Below are 24,628 nucleotides of genomic sequence, written 5' to 3'. Positions count from 1 at the left end.
TCTCCTCACTTCTTCCCTCTCCCAGGATTCAGCTGGAGGCGGTAGAGACACACTGAGGGGCCCTGCTGTTGGAACAAAGGTCATGTTCCCACCAAGCTGTGGGCAGTGGGCAGAGAGAGAGGCAGGAGACTTTCTAACAGTGAGAGGCCACCCTGGCTTGTGCCCAGATGCGTGTGCCACCAGTATGAACATCCCACTCTCCTTGGAAAATGCCCAAACCTTGCTGAGGCCCCTGGGCTGCCTTCTCCCCTCACTCAGCCTGCACTGGCCACATGAGCACCATCCCTACTCCTGGTCTTAGCCCCTCAACAAATGTTCACCAGGCAAACTAATTTATTCTGTTTCTATGAGGCTCTGACACATTCTATTTTGTTCAGTCACTCAGTCATGTCTGACTCTTTGCGACCCCATGGACTGCAGCATACCAGACTTCCCTGTCCTTCACTATCTCCCAGAGTTTGCACAGACTCATGTCCATTGAGTCGGTGATGCCATCCAACCCTCTCATCTATAGGGAAGGACAGCATACCAGACTTCCCTGTCCTTCACTATCTCCCAGAGTTTGCACAGACTCACGTCCATTGAGTCGGTGATGCCATCCAACCCTCTCATCTATAGGGAAGGACAGAGTGATCCTGCTGTGTAAGCTCATTCACTCATTCTCAGCCTGTATGAAGCTCCTGCTGTGGTCCAAGTACCACGTTGGGTCTGGGGACCTGGTGATGAACCATCACACAGGAAAGCCCATCCACAGGAAAGAGGCAGTCTTCCCAGGTCTGGTGGGTACTCAGTAATGGATGCCCCCTCCACTACTGCCCCCGTGGTGCTGGAAACCAAACGGTGCTCAGGACGTGTGAATGGGTAAGATTTGAAGGTGAGGGGAGACAGCCAAGGTGTCTTTCCGGGGTTTTTCTGGTTTCTAGGGGCTGGAGCTACACCGACCTCGGTGGTGTGTTTCTGTTGCTGTGTCCCATGCACCTTGGCTCACACTGAGTGGAGCTCATCCTTAGACCCTTCCCCACCCACTGCCTGCACAGGCTCCCTTCAGCCCTTGAACTCCCTGCTGCCTCGCTACCTGATTCCGCCAGCGGGGATGGAACAGCTCCTGCATTCGAGCATGGCTGGCTGCCCCCGAGCCCTGTTTATGCTGTGTCCCTGCCAGTAAGCCCAGCAACCAATGCAGCCAGTTCCAGCTCTGCCTTCGTGACCCTGAGAAGGAAACCAAGACTCAAAGAGGCCAAGGAACAGCCAAGGCCACGTGGCCACTGAACAGCACAGCTGGGATTTGAACAGTCACGTCCAACCTGAGCGCCGATGGCCTTGACCACCCTGCCTCCCCCGTGGATGGGGGTGGGGATGTGCTGGGCTGCTGCATTTGGAGGCCAGGGCTTCATACAACCAGGCTCCCTTTCAGCTTCCTTCCTTCTGTCTGAGGTCCAGCCCGCATCCGGTCAGCATGAAATACACCACAGATGACCTCGTCCCCGTATCCGGCCAGGATGCGGCCTTGGGGCAGTGCCCAGAGGGGGTCCAAGGCTGGGCCACAGTGAAACCCCCAACAGCAAGTTTCCCAGGTTTTCCCAGAGCTGCAGCTCAAGCCCACTTGGGAGCCCACCAGGTGGAGGCAGGGGCCCCCTCCATGTCTGGAGAGAACTCCTGGTGTTTCATCTCAGTCTTTTGTTTCTCAGAGGGCGAGTGCTGTGAGCAGGTGGGGACAGGGAGACAGACATGGAGAAAGAGGGGGTAGCTGTCCTGGGGACAATGGTGAGCACAGCAGAGAAGCCTGGCCCCAATTTCCATGCAGCTGAGTGGGGCGGGGGAGATGTGCAGAGGTCAGGAAGGCCAGGCAGCACTTCCCTTCTGCTGTCCTGAACTCCAGGAGCCCCTTGGCACATGTCCCTGTGGTTCCCTTGGGGCTGTGCCCGAGCCCCTGCATCCCAGTGATAGATCCATGATAATGGGGGCTCCCCTGAGGCCCACTTTCTCCTTCCCCATGTGCACTGTTAATAATAACACTGAGGATATTCAAAATAGCCACTTCCTGAGCCCTGGCCATGATTCCAGCAGACACTCTGGGAGAGGCGCTGTAGTCACAACCATTTTTCAGGTGCATAAACTGAGGCTCCAGGAGTCCAGCAGCCCGCTGTCCAAGGTCATCCAGCTGGGACAGCAAGACTGAGCCTGTGACCCTGCCTATTGTTTGCTTCACCAGTCAACTCAGTGATTAGACCCCCTGTGGAAGAGTCTCTCCACTTAGAAAGGATCCCCAGATAGGCCTGCCTCCCCAGTGAGAGCAGACTCACCCAAAACAAAGACTCCAGGCCGGTGACCCGGGGCAGTTTGTTGTTGTTCAGTCGCTCAGTCATGTCTGACTCTTTGCGACCCCATGGACTGCAGCACGCCAGACTTCCCTGTCCTTCACCATCTCCTGGAGCTTGCTCAAACTCATGTCCATTGAGTCGGTGATGCCTTCCAACCATCTCATCCTCTGTCATTCCCTTCTCCCCCTGCCCTCAATCTTTCCCAGCATCAGGGTCTTTTCCAGTGAGTTGGCTATTCGCATAAGGTAGCCAAAGTATTGGAGCTTCAGCTTCAGCTTGGCAGTTACAGAAGCCCAAACTTGAACTGTTTATATCCAGTCTCAGCCTTATTAGGTAATACCATACATTTGTATAATTATACTTCATTGAAAAGGATCAGAACAAACTGTGGAAAATTCTTCTAGAGGTGGGAATACCAGACCACCTGACCTGCCTCCTGAGAAATCTGTATGCAGGTCAAGAAGCAACAGTTAGAACTGGACATGCAACAACAGACTGGTTCCAAATTGAGAAAGGAGTACATCAAGGCTGTATATTGTCACCATGCATATTTAACTTACATGCAGAGTACATTATGAGAAATGCTGGACTTGCTGAATCACAAGTTGGAATCAAGATTGCCAGGAGAAATATCAATAAATTCAGATATGCAGATGACACCACCCTTATGGTAGAAAGTGAAGAAGGACTAAAGAGCCTCTTGATGAAAGTGAAAGAGGACAGAGAAAAAGTTGGCTTAAAGCTCAACATTCAGAAAACGAAGATCATGGCATCTGGTCCCATTGCTTCATGGCAAATACATGGGGAAACAATACAAACAGTGACAGACTTTATTTTGGGGAACTCCAAAATCACTGCAGATGGCGACTGCAGCCATGAAATTAAAAGATGCTTGCTCCTTGGAAGAAAAGTTATGACCAACCTAGATAGCATATTAAAAAGCAGAGACATTACTTTGCCAACAAAGGTCTGTCTAGTCAAGGCTATGGTTTTTCCAGTAGTCACGTATGGATGTGAGAGTTGGACTATAAAGAAACCTGAGCGCCGAAGAATTGATGCTTTTAAACTGTGGTGTTGGAGAAGACTCTTGAGAGTCCCTTGGACTGCAAGGAGATCCAACCAGTCCATCCTAAAGGAAATCAATCCTGAATATTCATTGGAAGGACTGATGCTGAAGCTGAAACTCCAATACTTTGGCCACCTGATATGAAGAACTGACTCATTTGAAAAGACCCTGATTCTGGGAATGATTGAAGGCTGGAGAAGGAGACAACAGAGGATGAGATAGTTGGATGGCAACATTGACTCAATGGACATCAGTTTGAGTAAGCTCTGGGAGTTGGTGACGGACGGGGAAGCCTGGCGTGCTGCATTCCATGGGGTCGCAAAGAGTTAGACACGACTGAGCAACTGAACTGAAGGGGAAGTGGCTTTTATCACAAAAGGCATACTTCTGACTTTGCTTTTTCATTTAAAAAGTTCCATTCATTTAAAAAGCAAAATTAAAGGCCTAAGGGGATAGCGAAAGGGGTACTTTGGCTGAGGCAGGAAGAGCCAGCCAAGTGAGTGTGTTGGGAAGAGCACGTCAGCAGAGGGCACAGCCGTGACTCTCATGTGGGCCAGCAGGGCTCTGGCTAAGGAGACAGGGACCACCAGTCTCTGCTCTGTGCAGATAGAATGAAACAAATGGTCGTAGCAGTGGCCAACTGGGGGTCAGCGAAATCTATCGTGGATGACTATTTTAAGAAATGACTGACTAACACTATCTGGGGAGGCCAAACGCTGTGAGGAGCAGAGAACAGGGTTACCCAAGGAGACCCCCAGAACCATCACTGAAAAAGTAGAACCAGCCAGAATCCAGCAGGCCAGGGTGAAGGGCAGAGGGCAACGTGCTCCGCAAGAAGGAAAGGAGCCCCGCCATCCCCTGGGAACAAATTACTAATGACCCAGATCATTCCGGTGGCACCAGTCCTGGATTCCTTGAACAATTCAGTGCTGAGTCGGGTTGAGGCTCAGGTGGATGAACACCACCCGCCCGCCCTGGGAGGAGGCGCACAGCATCCGCCCATCCTCAGGTGAAGGGTTTCAAGACAAGAGTGGCACAGTTGCCACCACACTCCACCAGGGAAAGCAAGTTTCAACCACTCCAAGGCCTCCAAGGGATTATGAAATGCCACCACGGTTCCAGAGGGAGAGAAAGCCATTTTTCTGTTTGTTTCTTTTTCGCTCCTCAAACTTCGCTTCACTTGCTAAGGCTTGCACAAGTCTCCTGCTGGCAGGTGGGGTACCAACTCAGCAAGCTGGCATACATGCCTCACCCACCCCTACATGCTTCTCCCACCTGCCTCGCTCTGCCCCTGCCCTGCCCTGCCCGCAGGAGAATGGGCCCTCCCTCCCCTGCGTCCCCACGACCTGTTAACACCCTTCATATGACTGAGCTGAAAAAGAGGTATTGATTTGATTGTCCTTTCCCACCATGATTAGCGACGGACCTCTCGAAGGATCACCACTGTATTCCTAAGGGCTTCGTGCGAAGATCACATCATGGAGGTACTCGGTGGTACTGGATGGGTAGATCAAAGGAAGGAAGCAAGGAAGACTTGCTGATAATTAAAGCAGTGTCATCAAATTTTAGTGTGCAGATGCCTCATCTCCAACATGGGAATAGTGGGATGTCCCTGGAGGTCCAATGGCCACGACTCCACTCTTCCAATGCAGCAGATTCAGGTTCAATCCCTCTAAGATCTCACATGCTGTAGGGCAAGGCCAACAAATAAATAAAATGAAAATAGTAATCCTGCCTCTGCGTCAGGGATATTGTTGCCTCCAGTTTACTGATGAGAGTGCTGAGGCTTCAAGAACCCAGGATCTATCAAGCGAGAGCACACAGCCCCAGCCTACCTGGTGATGAGACACACTCAGTTCCTGTGCCCTGACACTCAAGTCTAGGTGGGGAGGGAGGTGGGCTTCTGGCTAATTTGTTCTCTGGCTGCCACTGGGTAAGGATGTGGGAGAAGCAGAACAGAAGGCAAGGAAAGGGTTAAGGAGGCACTGCTACTGCTAAGTCACTTCAGTCGTGTCCGACTCTGTGCGACCCCATAGACGGCAGCCACCAGGCTTCCCCGTCCCTGGGATTGTCCAGGCAAGAACACTGGAGTGGGTTGCCATTTCCTTCTCCAATGCATGAAAGTGAAAAGGAGGCACTAGTAACTGGCAAAGTAAAGAACCCACCTGCCAATGCAGGAGACGTAACAGACTCAGATTGGCTCCCCAGGTCAGAAAGATCCCCTAAAGAAGGGAATGGCAACCACACCAGTATTCTTACCTGGAGAATCCCATAGACAGAGGAGACTGGTGGCTACAGTCCTTGGGGTTGCAAGAGTCAAACATGACTGAAGTGACTTAGCATCCATGCACAGGTTACTCAGAGAGCTGTAGAATGGTGACCTGGCCCAGTCAATCTGTCAACACCATCACCCCTTGGAAGGGCAGGTGGTGAGGAGGAATTCCTATAAAAGAGCTGAGGGCTACTCTGAACTTGCCCCAGGCCTTCTTGTCTTAACTGACATCTTTAAGAGCCAGATTGTCTTCTGGGTGGCCTGCTGAAGCACAGACTCATAGCTTTTCTGATACATTAAATGGTCCCCCCATTAAAGAGGTCTGTTTGGCTGTATATCTTCAGGGGAGAAAAGGAGAGGTGCATGATGCCATCTGTGCAGAGAGTGACAAACAGCCCAGCGCCTTGGGCAGGCCACATTAAATGTTCATGTCCTCATGCCTACTTTTTGTTCCTTATGTATTTGTTTAGATTACAACATAATCCCTGGAAAAGGTAAAAGGCCGTTACAGAATACATGTTTAAGATCCATTAGGAAAACCCTGCCGTATTCAAATGCAAAAACAGAACCTCAGTGAGTGACCTGCTTACCTGTGTTTATTTTATCTTGGTGTCCTAGGGTGTCAGTGTTGGTAGCAACCTGGATGGCCCTTTCCTTGTGTTTTACAGAGGAGGAAGCTGATGCTTTCTGGACAGTAGATTTGTCACTGTTAGATGGCATAAGCAAAGAGGGGAGGTGAAAGTGATCCATGAAGTAGTGGGTTATACTTGGAGATACAATAGGAAATTTCAGTAAACAGCTACCCTAGGTTTTCTAGCAGCTCAGCCACTGTCCATCAAGAGCCTGACACATAACAGGTATGTGCTAGGTGCTTGGAGGAGGGAGGTTTGGTGTTTGAAAGGCCTAATGTAGCCTCTGTCCATAATCTGTCCTTTGGTTTTCAAGGTCAAGTGTTACTATCTTCCCTTTTACCACAAGGAAAATGAGGCTCTGAAAACTTAAGTGACAACTGCCAAGAGGCAGGAGAAAACCTGACCTGACCTGAAGTCCATGCTCGTGACCTTGATGCCACACTTTTTTACAGGCCTGTCCATCTTTCTGGACACCATTCTCTCGCTTCTCTGCCTCGTGGGTAAGCAGAGTTATTATCGACATTACAATGGCAAAGTCAGGACTCACGAAGTCCTGAGGGTGGCAGTGGGTCCAGGCCAGGATTCAGGACTCACCTGCCCACACTCCCCTGAACTCCCCTTTGCTTGGCAGAGCTTTGATTTCCAGGGGCCATGTGGACACAGAAGAGCATTCACATCCATTGCCCTCAGTTGCACTTTCTAGAACTGTGAGCTCCTCCCAGCCGCGTGCTTCACCAAATGAGTTTTGCTGTTACTCCAATTAGTGCTGCTTTTGGAATCATTGTCTGTGTTGTGTTTCTCTCGCCTTAGTGCAGCCCAATATGTTCATTTCTATGAGCCAGAAGCCCCCACGCGGTGCTTAGAAACAGAGTCTGAGCTACAAACATGCCTGATGTTCTCTCACTGCTCAGCCTGGGAGACAAGGGCCACTGCAGAGACTCCGGGCCATGAGCAGTCAAGACGTGATGCTGCTTCTTTCTCTGGTAAGTTTTTTTTTAGGTTATTGAAACAAACCTCCTATTGACTCTGGTTCTGTTATTACAGGGACTGGCTCTACTGGAGCTGGAGTCTACACTCGGGACCCAGCATCCACCAGTTGTGTGATTCTGGGTTGTCACACAGTGACAGGTATCTCCTCTGTCTCCTGTACATCAGATAGCATTTGCTGCATAACAAACAAGCCCCAGACTTGCTCCCTCTGTGTCTACTTCCTCTCATCTTCCAGGAACACCATATCCCTAAATATGAATATGCATCTGGGCCTAAAGGTGGCCAGTGCCAGGAGGTCCTGGTGTTTGCCTTTACCTGATTGGTGGGCTACCAGCGGGCACTGAATTGCTCTCAACTTTCCATTGTTCACCAGGCCTGGGATGGACAACCTTGGGCTTATATGCCTGCACTACTGAGGGGTTTCTTCCTGGAGGTGAACCACCGAATCCAAGAATACACCAACTCCACGTCTTGGCCCCAGCCACTGATGACCCTCCAGAAAGGAGGCCATCACTCCGGCTTCTCCCAGCTGTGTATCAAGGTGTCTACCTCCTCACACTCTTTCCTACAGCATGCAGGCAACTTTCAAGACCCCTGGGATTTCGCCCCATGACTGACCTTTTGAACAGCCTAACCTGAATGCAACCAGTGCCTTGATAATGTGGAACAGGAAGGGGCTGAAGGTGTATGGAAATCCCCCAAGACTAACTCAGGCTCTGAGGCAGTGCCAGTGAAACAAAATATGAATCAGAAAGGCACATGCAAGTCTCAACCCTTGGGAGACCTTTGCCCACAGCCTGACCATGTCAGGCATGTCACAGCCCAGCAGGTCAGACCCACAGGGAGGGTGGGTGCTGGGGATGGGTCGGAAGAAAGGGGGCAGTGGGAGGCACTCTGCGGTCACCTTAGCCTCCCTAAGGCATGAGTTCTCAGCCAGATTGATTTTGCCCCCAGGGCACATCTGGCAGATCTGCAGACATTTTGGTTGTCACAAGTGTTGGGGGGTGCTACTGGCATCTCATGGGTAGAGGCCAGGGATGCTGCTAAACACCCTGCATACACAGACAGCCCTACGACGGGGAAGGACCCAAAACAAAACATCAGCTGCAGCGGAGCTGAGAAACCCTGGTCTACAGAAGTGGTTCAAGGTCCACAGTTCAATATTAGCCCCTACCCGTTCTCCTGAATCCCTCTCCTTTCCTGTTTCCTTGCCTATGAGACATAGATGGGCTTCCCAGGTGGTGCTAGTGGTAAAGAATCCACCTACCAATGCAGGAGACATAAGAGACGAGTTCGATCTGATGAAACAGGCAGCTGGGACCTTAGCCCAGAGCAAATGACGAGGACCCCCATCACCAAGACCCATGTCTCTGAGCAGATGCCCAAGGCTGTTCCTGGACAAATGTGCAGCTCACGCGGCAAAGTGAGAACAAGGCAGACTCAAAGCAGATGCCACTGCCCTGTGACCTCCCCAGGACACCTCGTCCCCATCTTTGGGGACAAGCATCTTGAGGCCACACTAAAGGCTGCCTTCTCCAGGAAGCTCTCCGGATGCCTTCCCCCAATCCCAGGGCAGAACAATAACAGGGAGCTTGTGCAAGTTTTCCAAACGCTAAGATTATTATCTCATTTAACCTTCACAAAAATCACAGATGAGGACACTAGCACAGAGAAGCTGAGTAACTTGCCCTAAGTCACAGAGCCAGTAAGTGGGGAGCCCAGCCGCCCATCAGATGGCGGTCACCATGCTGCCAGGCGGCATTTTCTTTGACAAAGGAACTCGGGGCTCTGGAGTTTTCTGGGAAAGAATCTGTATTCCACGTGCACCTGAGTTCAGCAGCAGCCAAGCTCCCTCCACATGGGATAGGCCAGGAGAGAGACACATCGCATTGTGACCCATGGACCTCTCTTGAGCAGACTTGGGAGCTTGCCAGCAGCCCCCCGCCTTTGTCACCTTGTACCCAGCTGGACTGTTGTCGCAGTGCCCTAGGGTCTCTGGGGCTCTGTCTAAACCCACCACCACTGGTGAGGAATCCCAAAACCGCCCCTTCTAGAGTGAACCTAACTTCTCTCCTCCCCGCTCCACTTTATGGCTGCCCAAGGAGGCTCATCCTTTGAGGCCTCACTACAGGCTGCCTTCCCACAATCCCAGGGCAGAGCAATAACAGGGAGCTTGTGCCAGGTTTCCAAACACTTAGATGTAGTACCTCATTTAACGCTCACAAAAACCACCAGCACAGAGACGCCGAGTAACTTGCCCTAAGTCAGAGAACCAGTAAGTGGGGAGCCCAAATTTACGCCCTGGCCATTAGGCTTTGGGCTTAGAGGCTTAACAACTGCCCTATACTGTGGTCTCCAGAATGCTCATCACCCTGCCCCCAAGTCCGTTGCTGTCTCTTAAACTTTGATCACGCTCCCAATGGCTCCTGGATACTGCTGTGGGATTCTAGTAGGCAAGGCCCAGCCCCAGAGCCCCAGGGCCGAGCCCAGAGCCTGGCGCCCAGTCAGTTCTGAACTGTTTCCACCAGGCCCTCTGGTTTATGTGTGATTCTGAGTTGTTTGAAGGACAAGCTGGAAGACTCCCCTTTCATCCACATCCATCTCCCCAGCTGCTCCCAGGCAGGCACCCCAGCCTCACCACAAGGCTGAAGCAGCACACTGCCCTTTATGAGTGAACCCCAGCATCCCTCGAGTGAGCACCCTGCCTCCTGCTGGTCTTTCAACACATGACTCTTTGCAGAGATGACCAGTCAGGGATTCCTGGTCTGTCACGGTACACATTGTTCCCATAATCCAGATCAGGCTGGGGCTTACCGCGGCCAGAGGGAACTTCTCAGGCCACACAAGGTGGGCCACCAGATGATGGAGGGCTGCATGGCAGACACATAGAATGCTACGGGCACAGACCCCAGCACAGACCCTGCTAAGTGCTTACAAGCACCAGCTCCCATAGCCCTCATAACCATCTTACAAGGAAGTATCCTTACTGACTCCACTTTACAGATGGGGAAACTGAGGTAGAGAGCGGTCGAGGAGCTTGCAGTGGGCACCCAGAGATATGAGGAGACCAGGTTTCCAGTTCCGAGCCCTTGGACCTCCTGGGGTGCTGCTGATTAAGGTGATGCTCGGATGTTTGGGCTGCACCCCAGCCCAGCTTTTGACGGCAGGGCATCAATGCTGCCTCCTGGCTTCTGCCCCCACCTGCACAGGTAGAATTTCTCGGAGTCCCCACGGTCCTCTCAAGTTTTACAGACACAAGGCCATGCACAGCCTCTAGCAGGACACCGGCCCTGCTTCCTTTTCCTGAACTTCCAGGAGAAAATCCATCCTCAGAGAAAGACCTTGCTGAGCAGATGTTGAAGGTGCCCAGAACCACGTGATGGTTTTAGTGGGTCCCAGGCACTTTCTCCTTACTGGTCCCCTTCTTCTATAAAAAAGTATGGAATAGCGTATTTTACAACTGCGTTGGTGTAAGGATGAATGTAACCCAGGCGGGATGTGTTATTAGATACTTATTTTCCTAATGTTCATTTTTCTTCTGACTTGAAATGTCAGCATTGTCAAAGGGACCTGGAAGCCTTACATGCCCCTGCGCTCTGCTCACTGTGTCTAGTGGGGGTGCTGGCCCTGAACTCTGGGCTTGCAGCACAAATGGGGTAGAAGCCCTATCCTGAACCCTGGCCCCCGGGGCTGATTCCACAGTCTTGTGAAACTGCAGCTCGAGTCCACAGGGCAAGAGAAAGAGAGATCAGGGAGACCCCACAGAACCCTCCTGCCTTGTTTCTGCCCTACAGGAAAGCCTCTGTTGCCCCAAACTCTTTCACACACATCAACGTTATAGGGAACCCACAGCCCATCAACTCCCCAAACATGAGGCAATGCTTTAGATTCCAGCCTCAGCTTGGCCAGACCACCGTTTACCGCCCCCCCTTCCCCCGTCCCCCAGCATTCCAGGATCTGGCAAGCCTGTGACTGCTTTGGCAACAGGGAGCCTCACCCCACGCTGGAATTGAAACCACAAGAGCACCCTCCCAGTGCACTGCTGCCAGCCTGACCTGAGCCTGTCTGGAGCCCTTATACCACCTCAGACGTCATTAGGCAAAACTGTTGTTCCTGATGGGTTATTCGTGAAAGGAATTTTCAATGCATTTTATATGTTTCCTAAGACACCAATCCAATACTCTGATTTCATTTCTATGAGCGTAAGTCGCTCGGTCAAGGAATCAGCTGATGGTGTGTGAGTGAACTCTGAATGGTAAAGGGGCCAGTGCATCTGCAGGAGGAACCCCTCTGAACATGGACAGTCACCTCCAAATGTCCATCCCCAAGATGACAACAGCCCAACCAGAAGACTACATCATGTTTTTTTTCTAACCCCACCGAAATCTTTGATAGCCATCATCAGATTCCTTGCTTCTTGCTAGAAAATTTTGGGGAATATTTCAAATTATGCAACAGGTTTTTTCCCCTCAGGTTTTTTGCTATTTTGAGTAACATAGTGATGAATACCTTTGTGATCAAAGTTCAGGGTATGAACATTTGCAAGTTCTCCTATCATTTCGACAGACTGTTTACAGATGGATCCTTCCAGTTTGCACTTCTGCCAGGATGCGATGCAAATGGTAATTCCTCTGTATTCCTGTCAGGTTTGGTAATTGCCCAAGTCAGTTCTATACTCAGAAAACTGCTGTTTTGTTTTGTTTTCCAATTAGGGAGTAAAGGGGCTGAACCAGGCCAGAGACAGACATCTGTTGGAAAGTGTAGAACGAAATCCCCTCGATCTTGGGTTACCAGAAGAAATACAGGACACACAGTTCAGTTTGAATTTCAGATAAACAACCAGTAATTTTTCAGCATAGTATGTCCCAACGATTGTATGGAATAGACTTCTACTAAAAATGTATTGTTTATCTGAAATTCAAATTGCACTGGGTTTCCCACACTTTAGTTTGCTAAATCTAGCAACTCAATCCCCCATTTATCTGCTCTTTTCCTTCACACATCAGAGTGAAGCTCACTACCTCTAACATTTACACGCTCTTACACTATGCTAAGACCATCCTAAGCACTTCTCCAACATTGACTCATTTCATCCTCAGACTAACCCTATTGGTCAGTATTACTATTAGCAGTATTTTTTGGCTTACAGTAATTAAGCAGTTTATTATCTTAAAAGTTTTTGGTTAAGAATCCACATTCTAATGCAGGAAACACAGGTTCCATCCCTGGTCAAGCCCCACATGGCTTGGACCAACTAAACCTGAGAAATGCAACTAAGGCCCAATGCAGTCAAATAAATTAAAACTTTTTAGAAAAGCTTCTGGGAGTCAGGCATGTAGGAGGGCTTAGTTGAGTGGTTCCTGCTTGGGGGTCTTTCCTGAGGCTGCCATCAGGACCGGCCCTTGGCTGCAGGCTTCTGACTCGATGCTGGAGGATCCACCCCCAAAGTGGTCCTTCTGGCCAACCTGGCACATTGCTTATGACTGTTGGCAGGAGGCTCTATTACCCCCATTTTACAGGTGGAAAAGTTGAGGCTCAGAGACGGTAAGGACTCAACCAGGGCAGCAGGTAGCAGAACTGAGGCTGGAACCCAGGCCACCTGACTCTGGACATGAGCCCTAAATTCCTTATCAGCTTCACTGTGGATTTACTATTCCCAGTGCATCAAAAAGGAAACAGTTGTAATGAGCTACATCAAGTGCTTCTGTGTGTGACTCAAGGCACAACCAAAACCAAGAGCATGTCGCCCACCAGAATCCTGATCAACTTGGAAAAGACTCATCAGTAATTACCCTATTAATTTACGACACAGTAACAGATGTGCAGAAAGGGCATGGACTTTCTTTCTATAGGCACGTCCCATGCCATCAGGATTATGCTCTTAATTTGCTTTTTCACAGATAATTGGAAAATCCAATCCGTTCCCTACTAGAACAATTATAAACTCGAAATTTATGGAGCCCACATTACCCAGTGCGGGCCACACAATTCTGCAGGTGCAGAAAATCTGACATCAGGGGATGATTTAATTCAAACCTGAGTGCAAAATAGTGCAAATTCTCCTGTTCCGGACCTTATTGCTAATTAACCCTGAGGCTCTGGGAGGCTTGCAGGCTGAACACCCATCTCCCTAATCCTCTCAACATACAGTTGCTTTCCAGCTTCCTCTGTATTCCCCCACAACTCCCCAGTGGGAGATGGCAGGCCACTCCTCCCCAATGAGGTTGGGGTAAATGTGAGAACCAGAGCAGGTGGGCACCACTTGTGGTTGGCTCCAATTCCAGGCACACAGCTGCTGCCCAGCTGCAGGGAGCCAAGTCCCAAAGTTTTCTGAGGATTTTCCCAGCATTTGCGTTCAGGAACTCCCAGGCCTAGAAGCTTTCTCGTGAGCCAAAAGGGTCCAAGTGTCCCATTTCGGATGTAACCAGTGCCTTTCCCAGCCCATTCCTGACCCCATGAACATTTTAATCCTCTCCCACTAAAGCCCCCGGCCCCCGCCACCTCCCGTAGCAATGAGGCCCCATCTGTCCTTCAGCAAGGACTGTCCATCAGAAGACAGGCTTCTGCCCAGACCTTCATCCGTGCCTGGTTCAGAAAGAGCTTGGAACCTCTCCAGCAGTATTAGGTTACCCTTTGCTGTCACTGTGGTTTTACGTTCTATCAGAGAAAAGAAGAGCTGACTCATTGGAAAAGACCCTCTTGCTGGGAAAGATTGAGGGCAGGAGGAGAACAGGGTGACAAAGGTTGGATGGCATCATTGATTCAATGGATGTGAATTTAAACAAACTCTGGGAGATGGTGAAGGACAGGGAAGCCTGGTGCGCTGAAGTCCATGGGGTCATCAAGAGTCAGACATGACTGAGCGACTGAACAACAACAAGAGAAAAGCATCATCTCAGATTTCTCAGAAAAAGCCCTTTTCCCATCCTTCAGAAGCCTCGGGTTATTCACCCATTAGCTTTGTAGCAGTCCAGACATTCGACACACAACAGGGTACCAGGGTTCTGTGTCGTTCCTCAAGAGACCCCTGGAGCCTGGCCAACCGTCCTTGCCTTCTTTTTCTGGCCTGCACTCTATTGCTCTGCTCTTGAGGAGCAGGTCTCAAATCATTTGCTCATTCATGCAACAGACCTCCCCAGCCACAGACATGGTGCTGGGCTCCAGAGGGGGCCAGCAAAACAGCAAGAACAGTTATATTTATTGAAGACGTTAATGAGCATGTCAAGCCCTCAGCATATATCACCCAAGTCCACATGGCAGCCCTCTGAGGGAGACAACACTGCCACTCCATCTTGAAAACAACCGGAATTCAGAAGATCGATTCATTGGCTCAAAGGCAGATGGCTAGTGAACAGCAGAGGTACAAACCTCAGAGCCCAAGTCCTCTGCTAAGACTTCGGAACCAACATGAACGCTTGACCACCACGCCACTCGGTGCTGGCGAATGCACAGGTTGCATCTTTGCCACTTGACATAAGGTCCAGGCAACATAAATTGCATCATATGGGACAGACAGAATTGGGATAGAGTGAGGTTCCATTTCTTGCCAGAGCTAAAGGTTTTGTTGAAATATGAAACATGAATGAGGGATTTGCTGTCCATCTCTGATAAATACACAACTGTAACTCCAATTTCCCACCTCTCTCCATATCCACGCCCTTTGCAATAGGATTTTAGGGCCCCTAATATCCAGAAAGAGAGTTCGTTTCTGGACTCCTCGAATACAAGCCACCTTGTGCTTTGCTTTCAGAAGCTGATGCACCCCCAGACACCCAGCATCACCCCTCTCTTTCACACTCCTGCCTCCAGCAGGAGGCCAGCCTGTGGAAAGACGAGTGACCACATGGAGAGGAGCCAGGTCAGCTCAGCCAAGGCCATGCTGGCTCAGACAGCCCTGAGCCAGGCCACCAGCTGATGGCACATTATAAGCCAACCTGCGGACAGCAGCCAAGCCTGGTCAATAGAACCACACAGATGGTTCACAGACTTGTGGGGAAAATAACAAATGACTATTTTTTTAATCCACTAAATTTTAGGATGATCTGCTACAAAGTAGGCTTTCCTGGTTGCTCAGACAGTAAAGAATATGCCTGCAAGGTGGAAGACCCCCCCTAGGTTGGGAAGATCTCCTGGAAAAGGGAATGGCAACCCATTCCAGTATTCTTGCCTGGAAAATTCCATGGACAGAGAAGTCTGGTGGACTACAGTCCATGGGGGTTGCAAAGTAATGGCTAACTGAACTGTTCACAGAAGCTAACCCCCAACTTGAAGCATGTTGCTTTATTTCCAAAGACTGATCATTTGAATGTAGGCAGTTCTTGGAGCCGTAATAATTAAGAACCCAAGTAACAAAAAGATAAAGAAAAAAAGAACCCAAATGGCAATCTGGAGCCATTTTACCCTGAAGCACTTCCTTATAGGAACAAGGTTTTGGGTGAGAAAACTTCCAAGGGATCGCATTTCAAGGCTGGAAAAAAAAAAATCTACTGGCTCAAAAATACAAACAAACCTTGCAAAACAGAATTGATAAATGCTTCATTACATGCCTTCAAAACATAGCATTGTGTCAACTAGTAAGTACAACTCTACCATATCCGCACGTAACTGTGTGAATTAATTCAAATTCAACACGCCCAACCCAAATGAATAATTGCTTCTTAATAAAACACCCAAATGTTGAAAATCATGAGAGTTTGCATTGTGATCTTTTCCACCTTCACTGAACCTAATTCCAGATACCTGTCCAAAGAAAAACAAAGCTTTTGGGGAATTTTGCAGCCCCCGTAAAGTCATCCTGTGCGGCTGCCGGTGCACTTCCTGTAGTCGGTACATAGTAACCCGAGTCTGCTGACCATGACCGTGACTGAGGCCTGTGGAAGCCTATGAACAGCTCTGGGAAAGCATCCTCACTTCTCAGATGAAAAAAGTGAGAACTTGAGAGGCTAATTGCTCCTAAGGGGACATTAGCACTGATCTGAATCAATAAACATGCCAGAATGTGGGGACTCTTGGTGAGAGAGTGGAAGAGCCCCGCGGTTGGCAGGTACCTGTTAGGTGCCCCGGAGAAGAGGTCTGCTTGGCCCTTGCTCCTGTAGCATCCTACAGGTCACCGAGCTCCCAGGCTGATCATGCTCGGTCTGTTGGCTTGCTTTCTGCTGGATGGTGCACCCTGCAGGCAGGGACCAGGCGGTGCTTCCTGTGAGCGCTAAGTGGTGGGCTGAGTGCTGTGATCACGCCGTGAACACGGCAGACTTCAGCTCTACCTGATGAAGGCGACAATAAGCAAAGTGACAAAGGAAGTGTGTGCAGGGCAAAGTCCTCATGAATGAACAAGGAGGCCTGCACCCTCAACTTTACCTCTCCCTCTGGCTCCTTGACCGACCCGCCCCAAAGGGTGAACCCTTCACAGGCCAGCTCTCTGGGCCCTCTGGGGGGTGACCCTGGGGAGGGGCTCTCAGCTCACTGGAGATGTGGAGAAGGTGCGAGCAGGGGCAGGTGTGCGGGGAGATGCTCACAGGCATCCATCTGCTCAGTCTCCCTTCCCCACATCTGGGAGATTCAAGTAAAGGACTCAAGTCTTTCTGGTCACTGAGTTGTGCCTCTTTGTGGCTCCCTCCTGAGACAGGACCATGTGGATGAGGACTTGGTGTGCATAGTGAAGGTCACTAGGAGGAGAGGAATTCAGGAAGCTGCAAGGAGTCTTGTGTGGCTGGAGCATCAGGAGTAACTGGGCAAGATGAGGTTGTTATATTAATAGATAAATACCAGGTATTTGACTATAGGTCCCCAGGTATTGCACGGGGACCTACAGTCAATATCTTGTAATAACCTATAATGGAAAACGATCTGAGATTGTATACCTGAAACTAAGACCATGTATGTTGTCCATCAATGATAGTTAACTTTTAAAAATAATTAAAAAGATGAGATTGTGGATGAAGAAGGACCAGATCAAATATGGGCTCACAGCCACATGAAGGATCTGCACTGACTTTACCTTAAGAGTATCTGGTAAATAGTGCATTCTTAGGAACTGACTTCCCCCCCCGCAAATACTGACTTAATGTTTATAGAAACCAAGTCAAAAGTGAAACTGTTAGCTGTTCAGTCGTGTCCAACTCTTTGCAGCTTCATGAACTGTAGCCTGCCAGACTCCTCTAATCCATAGAATTCTCCAGGCAAGGATACTGGAATGGATTGCCATTCCCTTCTCCAGGGGATCTTCCTGACCCCAGGATCGAACCCAGGTCTCCTCCATTGCAGGCAGATTCTTTACCATCTGAGCCACCAGGGAAGACCAAGAGAAAAGGTAAAAACCTCTAGAACTCATCCTATCCCAGTTCTAAGCTGGGATCACAATTAAACTTCCTGAGCCAGTTGGAAGTCCCTCTGTTACCAAATAACTTTGAAGAAGATTCAAGAGTAATTCTGATTCATACTGCTGCTTTCTTATCTCTAACCTCTACCTGCATTTAGGACTCCTTGATCCCAAGTAAATCTATTAGTTACTAGGAAAATGTTTCCCCTGATTTTTGATTCAAGCAACTGAGTACACAAGTACTTAAAATATGAAAGGTTTGACTTTGAAACTTGACACTCTGACCCTGGGTATGACTTGGGTATGGCTGTAGGTGATAGTTTTTTGGGCGACCCTGTAAAGTTTCACACACACACACACACACACACTCATTGATCTCATTGCTGTTTGAGAGGCAGTCTCCTCTAATATACTTTTCTTAAAAAGAAGGCATATTTTCCCTTTGAGTTTTCTCTTTCCCCCAATTAAAGTCTAAGGGTCTTTCTTGGGTCACAGGGCATGGAGAGAAATAAAGATGGCACCAAGTCTCTTCTGATGAGAATTGCTAGAAGATGTGCCTAGAAAGAAGTCCCTGAATAGGATGGGGGACACATGTACACCCATGGCTGATGGATATCAATGTATGGCAAAAACCATGACAATATTGTAAAGTAACTAGCCTCCAATTAAAATAAATAAATTTTAAAAAATAATAAAAAAAAGTTCCTGAATATATCCGTCAAGATGCATTTCACATGGGCAGGCTGGAAATTGATGAAAACCATAGTTTCTCTTGCAAGCACTTAGTTCCCTTAATTCAAGGCAGACATGATGTCTTAATCAACACCCTTGGGTTACAGCCCCCTGTAATAGAGCCCTATGCATTTAGCTGCCCATATCTCATTTCCCTCACTTTCTGAGAAGAGCATCTACACTTCCTTTGGTCCATGAGCAGAGAGAGTATCAGAGCCCAGGCCAATTCTTATACTGTATCCTCTTGACCCAGTAACTGGTTCAGCTATAGACCAATGATCCAGTTTGGTCCAGTCCCAATGAATGCAAGACTTTATAGGAGCAATGGACTCAAACCTCTCTCTTTTCCCTTGGACTTGAAGCCATAAGAACTGGTAATTACTGGATCCTCTTTGGTAAGTTAGAGGAGGATGCCCACATTAGAACTTGTATCGCATTACATGAGCTTCAGGAACTGGAGGGATTTTTCTAAGAGAAGAACATGCTATTTTATGAAATCCAAGTGTAAAATACAGCCAACCAGCAATCACAACAAGTAGAGCCAGAGACAAAGCATCACCAAGAACCAGGCTTCATGCTCTCATGTCTCCTGGTAAGGACTTCATCTGAGGGAAAAAAAGGGGAGCCCATCTCGAGAATATCATAATTCAAGAAAATAAATGCACCAAAGAACTGATGGTTTTGAACTTTGGTGCTGGAAAAGACTCTTGAGAGTCCCTTGAACTGCAAGGAGATCAAACCAGTCAATCCTAAAGGAAATCAACCCTGAATATTCATTGGTAGGACTGGTGCTGAAGCTCCAATACTTTCACCACCTGATTTGAAGAGCTGACTCATTGGAAAATGCCCTGATGCTGGGAAAGATTGAGGGCAGGAGGACCAAAGAGGATGAGATGGTTAGATAGCATCACAGACTCAGTGGACATGAGTTTGAGCAAACTCCAGAGATAGTGAAGGAAAGAGAAGCTTGGCATGCTGCCGTCCGTGGGGTCACAAAGTATCAGATTCAACTTAGCAATTGAACAACAGCAACAACAATGGTCATAGCAGCACTATTTACAACAGCCAAGACATGCTGCTGCTGCTGCTAAGTCGCTTCAGTCGTGTCCGACTCTGTGCGACCCCATAGACGGCAGCCCACCAGGCTCCCCCGTCCCTGGGATTTTCCAGGCAAGAGTACTGGAGTGCGGTGCCATTGCCTTCTCCAATTCGTGAAAGTGAAAAGTAAAAGTGAAGTCGCTCAGTCGTGTCCGAGCCTCAGCGACCCCATGGACTGCGGCCTACCAGGCTCCCCCGTCCATGGGATTTTCCAGGCAGGAGTATCGGAGTGGGGTGCCATTGCCTTCTCCGAGCCAAGACATGAAAGCAACCTAAATGTCCATCGACAGAGGAATGGATAAAGGAGATGTGGTACATATACACAATGGAATATTACTCAGCCATAAAAAAGAATGAAATAATGCCATTTGCAGCAACATGGATGAACCTGGAAATTATCACACTAAGTCAGACAAAAACAAATATAGTATATATTTGTCTTACAGTATCATTTACATGTGGAATCTAAAAATCATGATACAAATGAACTAATATCCAAAACAGAAACAGACTCCCAGACTCTCTGAAAAAAAAAACTTGTGGTTACCAAAGGAGAAAGGGAGGGAAAGGGTAAATTAGGAGTTCTGGATTAATGTATACGTACTACTATATATAAAATAGATAGCCAACAAGGATCTGCTGTATAGTACAAGGAACTATACTCAGTATTTTGTAATAACCTATAAGGGAAAGGAATCTGAAAAAGAAAATATCTATATCTATATATATAGATATGTGTATATAATGGACAACTCAATCATTTTACTATATACCTGAAACTGTACAATGCTGTAAATCAAACTATACTTTAATAAGAAATATACCTTAAAAATGAAATTCAATTAATAGGCACTCCTGAGAAACAGAATGGCAGAGCAGCAGTATTGGGGGCAGAGCAAAAAGCCTTCCAGAAACTTTTAAAATAGGAGATGGGTGGGAGAGATCCTCAGATTGAAAATAGATACCAAGTACTAATTGATACACACTGGAGGGAAAAAAAATAATCCCCAGCTAGACCCTTGCTACTGAAACTGCAAACCATCAAGGATAAGGAGAAAATTCCTAAATCAACAGAGAGAAGAGACAAATTATGCACACAAGAAAGGCACTCTTAGAAATTTTCCACCATTAATAACTGACACCAGGAGAGAATGAAATAACATTTTCAAGCAACTGAGGGAATACAGCTGTCAACCTAAAATTCTATCCCCAGCCAAACTATAATCTATAAATTCCAAAGTAAAGACATTTCAGATGGACAAGAACATAGAAAACTCACTCCTCATGGAGTACTCCAGTGCAAGCGTTGGCAAACTGCAGCTCACTGACTGTTTTGGCAAATGAAGCTTTATGGAACACAGCCAAACCATCTCATCCACTCACATACGTATTATCGAGGGTTGTTTTTCCAGTTAAAACAGCAGAGTAGCTGCAACAGACGTATATGGCCCAGATGGCCAAAGGTATTTACTATCTGGTCCTTTTCAGGAAAGTTTTGCTGATCCCTGCTCTGTAGGACTCATTATTTGCATGTGTATTTATTCATCCAACACATGTTAGATAAGCACCCGCCACGTGTGCCAGACCCAAACAGTGAGATGAAGGATGGCAGGTTCGTGGTCTAGACAGACAGAAGCTTAGCAAGGGCCGTGCTCAACAGCCACCCCTCTTTTCTGGGCGATGGTGCCAGGGAGCACCTGGGGAGGTGGAGCCCACAGAGGTGTCTGAAAACAGCAAAATAGAAACCTGTCTTGACCTAGACAACTCAGTCCCCTTTGAAGCTCATGTTTCAGACAGGGAGCTGGCACTCTGAGATAGCTCATGGGTCATGGAGGTGGTCATGAATTCCTCATCTCTCTCTCTTTCCAGCAACGTCTGCTCTCTCCCACCTCTCCCCAGTGCACAACAGGTGCTGGAACAGCCCAAGTTCCCTGGCCTTTTCCCAGCACAGTGCCCCACACGGACCTTCCCCAAGCCTCTGCTGAGGCTCTCCCCATCACTTGGGGCGCCCGTACTCCATTGCCTGGCTTGGCTTATTCTTGCTTATGTCCTCCCCAAGGAAGTTTTCCTCACCTGCAGACTGTCAATACCCACTTCTTCATCCCATTATATATTACATTATAAGCATCTCTGGTGGAGAAGGCAACGGCACCCTACTCCAGTACTCTTGCCTGGAAAATCCCATGGACGGAGGAGCCTGGAAGCTTGGACATGACTGAGCAACCTCACTTTCACTTTTCACTTTGATGCATTGGAGAAGGAAATGGCAACCCACTCCAGCGTTCTTGCCTGGAGAATCCCAGGGACGGGGGAGCCTGGTGGGCTGCCGTCTATGGGGTCGCACAGAGTCGGACACAACTGAAGTAACGTAGTAGTACTAGTAGTAAGCATCTCTGGAGTGCCTCTATTGCTTATCTCTGTGTCCAGGTGGGCTTTCTCTCCACCCACTTTCTGAGACTGATACATATCTAACACCACGATAGCCAAAGGGGACATTCACACTATGCAATCTACCATGGAGGAAGACGCGGAAAGCCTTTGCTGTGAGTACCTTACATGAGATGAACAGAAGTGTGCTAGAGAAAGTTCTAATGCTTCTGCAGATGGTACGAAATACACCCCCCACCACCATGCCAGCTCCCTCAGGTGGTGTTGAAGGGGAGCTGATACTGGGCACCAGACTTGACCTTGGTGGTTCTTGCCAATTGTATAGATATATAGGAATTGACATACTCCATAATGGAGGTCTGTTCAAAGATAAGAGAGGAGAAGGGAGGAAAGAAGAGAGGGGAGGTGATGAGCTCGTGTTCGATACACGACCTCCCCGATCCCACGGGGCTCTTTCCCCGTCACGAATTCTTGATCCCTCTGCCTCTTCCGTTTCTCGCCCACCTCTTGTCACTTAGAGCATCATTCTGGAATGCTGCAAGGATTAATGACACACGCCTGGCAGAAAGTTGCTTGCATTCATTCATTCCAGCCCCCCGCAGTTATTAATTCTTACAATTTCCCCGCACTCAATACCACTCAGATCTCAACAATTCTGAGCATTCCTGCCAGTGAAGAGAAAAGAAATCACATCTTCAGTGACAGAAGGACCCAAGTGGATTCATAATGGTGTGAATAACAGGTAACTTGATTTGCTTCAGCTTTGAGATACTTAAGAATTCATATAAAAGGATTTGGGGCTTTACAGAATACATGTCTTCCGGGGGTGGGGTGGGATGATTGACTATCCTGACAATTTCTATAAGTCCAATTCCATTACTTTGAAGAACATTCAAAGATACGCTTCCGTAAGAAACTTTTAAGTAAAAATAGGAGTGACTAAAGTTCAGGGCAAACTTTGAAGACTGTATCTTTTCCTTGTGTGAGATTAGGATTAAAAAAATAATTGTCTATGTACATCATTTCTTTCCATTCGGCCTCCTAATAAGGCTGATAGATAAGTGGTAGCCAGTAATCACATCCATTTATAAATGAGGAAACTGAGACTCAGTGTAAAGTTTGTTCCCTGTGGGGATTTAGCAGGCAGCAAAGGCAGGTCTCCAGCTCGAAAAGCCCCTTGTGCTGGATTTCCCAGGCCTGCAACCTGGCCAGGTGATGGACCCCATGCTCAGAAGGGCTCCTAGCTTGGTTCCACCATCGCCATCTTGAAATTCTCAGTAATTTTGAACTGTGTTTGTTCAGTGTTGCTGAACCAGTGTCCGACCCACAAGCCAAAATGCTAAGATGCAAAGATGTGCAGCAAAGAAAGGGTTTACTCACATGGCAGCCAGGTGAGGAGATGAGAGACCGACTCCCAGGCGACCCTTCCTGGAGGCAAGGGGTTTGGGTGTTTTCATGGGATAAAAAAAAAAGGGCAGTCTTAGGCGAGGGCAGCATGGGGAAAGCTGGTTGGAAAAAGGTGCAGTAACTGTCACCTACACAGTGTAACCAAGCCCCAGGCCGCTGCATGTTAACAAGCGGAGGTGGGCTTTTCAGCTTCCTGACATCACAAGGTCACCGGGCAGACACTCACACATGGCCAGTTGGAGGGGTGGTTGTCCCATCCAGTCTTAACCGACTTAGCTTGAACTAGACACAGCTGACTCCAAGTTCTCGGAACATATGCAAATATCTTGTTGTTTAGGTGCCCCTTGGAGGACAAGCAATGATTTAAATGACCTTGATGTGTGAAGGCAGGTTACAGGTGTAATGGATTTAACTAATGCGTACCCATGGTTTCACAAGGAGTCCTGCATGGGTGTTCTGCACTGGATCCTGCAAGCCTTGTAGCCCATCTCACACACAACTCCATGGACTCTCCTTCTAGACCTCCACACAGATCCCAGGAGCACTGGGACTCTCTGTCTCCCGGCTCCTGGCACTCCTTGACCCTTCTCCTCCTCTCTGGGTCTGCAGCAGCTATGAGGGCTCGAGCCCAGGAGGAGTGCTTCCCATGAACACTGGCAGCTCCTCCCGTGCTGCCAAACAGCCTGAAGGGTAAATCAGTACCCAATTCTATCAGTTCATCAAAGTCGAAACTCTCTAAAGTTTGTTTAATTAAAACAAGAAGTTCTTGGGCTTTCTCAGGTTAGATGTGCTCAAACCCCAGAATACTAGATTTCTCCTGGCTCTCTGGCTGAGTCTCTTAGTCCCATTCCCTGATGGTCTCCAATGCTCGACTCAAAAGAAAGAAGGAAGGGAGAAGAGCCTGGCACTCCCACCCCCCCAGATGTCTTGTAAGTCTCGGAGGCTTAAAAACATTGTAATTGATAGAGAAGATCAAGCAAACATGGTCACTTCTGGCTTTTAATTCTCAAGAATCGTGAGTAGCAGAGCAAAATAAAATGCTACTCAAGGATCATGAGTAGCAAGGCAAAATAAAATGCGAAGGTCCACTGTTGGCTACGACTGTCTTCTCCCTGGGATCCTGCTCAATACCTCTGTGCCTGTGGGGCCAGAAGACAAAGGTGTGCATCGCTACGAAGCCGACAAGGGTGGCACCAGGGGAAGGAGCCATCGTTCCCCCAAAAATATCTCTTCCCAACCACCTTGAATGTTTTATCTTCCTCAGACAGTCCCCCAGATCTGCTCCTTCCTTGCAATTCAAGCAGCCCCCTTGCTCATCTTGCTCCATAACTGACTTTAGATGAATCTGCTTCTGGAACTGGAACTGTTTTCCGTCCTCTCCCAGGGCCCACAGAAAGCTGATGT

At 48.5% G+C, this 24,628-nt stretch overlaps 1 long non-coding RNA gene across 1 annotated transcript; it reads right to left on the bottom strand.

Annotated features, from left to right (window-relative positions):
- Positions 1–3,830: 3,830 nt before the first annotated feature.
- LOC147360547 (uncharacterized) lies at positions 3,831–24,459 on the bottom strand. Its single transcript, XR_015138673.1, has 2 exons — positions 23,198–24,459; positions 3,831–5,074 (listed from the first exon to the last, which is right to left on the bottom strand). It is a non-coding gene; the product is annotated as an uncharacterized LOC147360547 (long non-coding RNA).
- Positions 24,460–24,628: the final 169 nt, after the last annotated feature.

The sequence above is a fragment of the Bos grunniens genome, chromosome 13 (assembly GCF_055505025.1).
Source record: "Bos grunniens cultivar Pamir isolate PY7600 chromosome 13, Bosgru_T2T1.0, whole genome shotgun sequence".
Lineage (NCBI taxonomy): Eukaryota > Metazoa > Chordata > Mammalia > Artiodactyla > Bovidae > Bos > Bos grunniens.
This window is presented reverse-complemented; position numbering and strand designations above follow the sequence as displayed.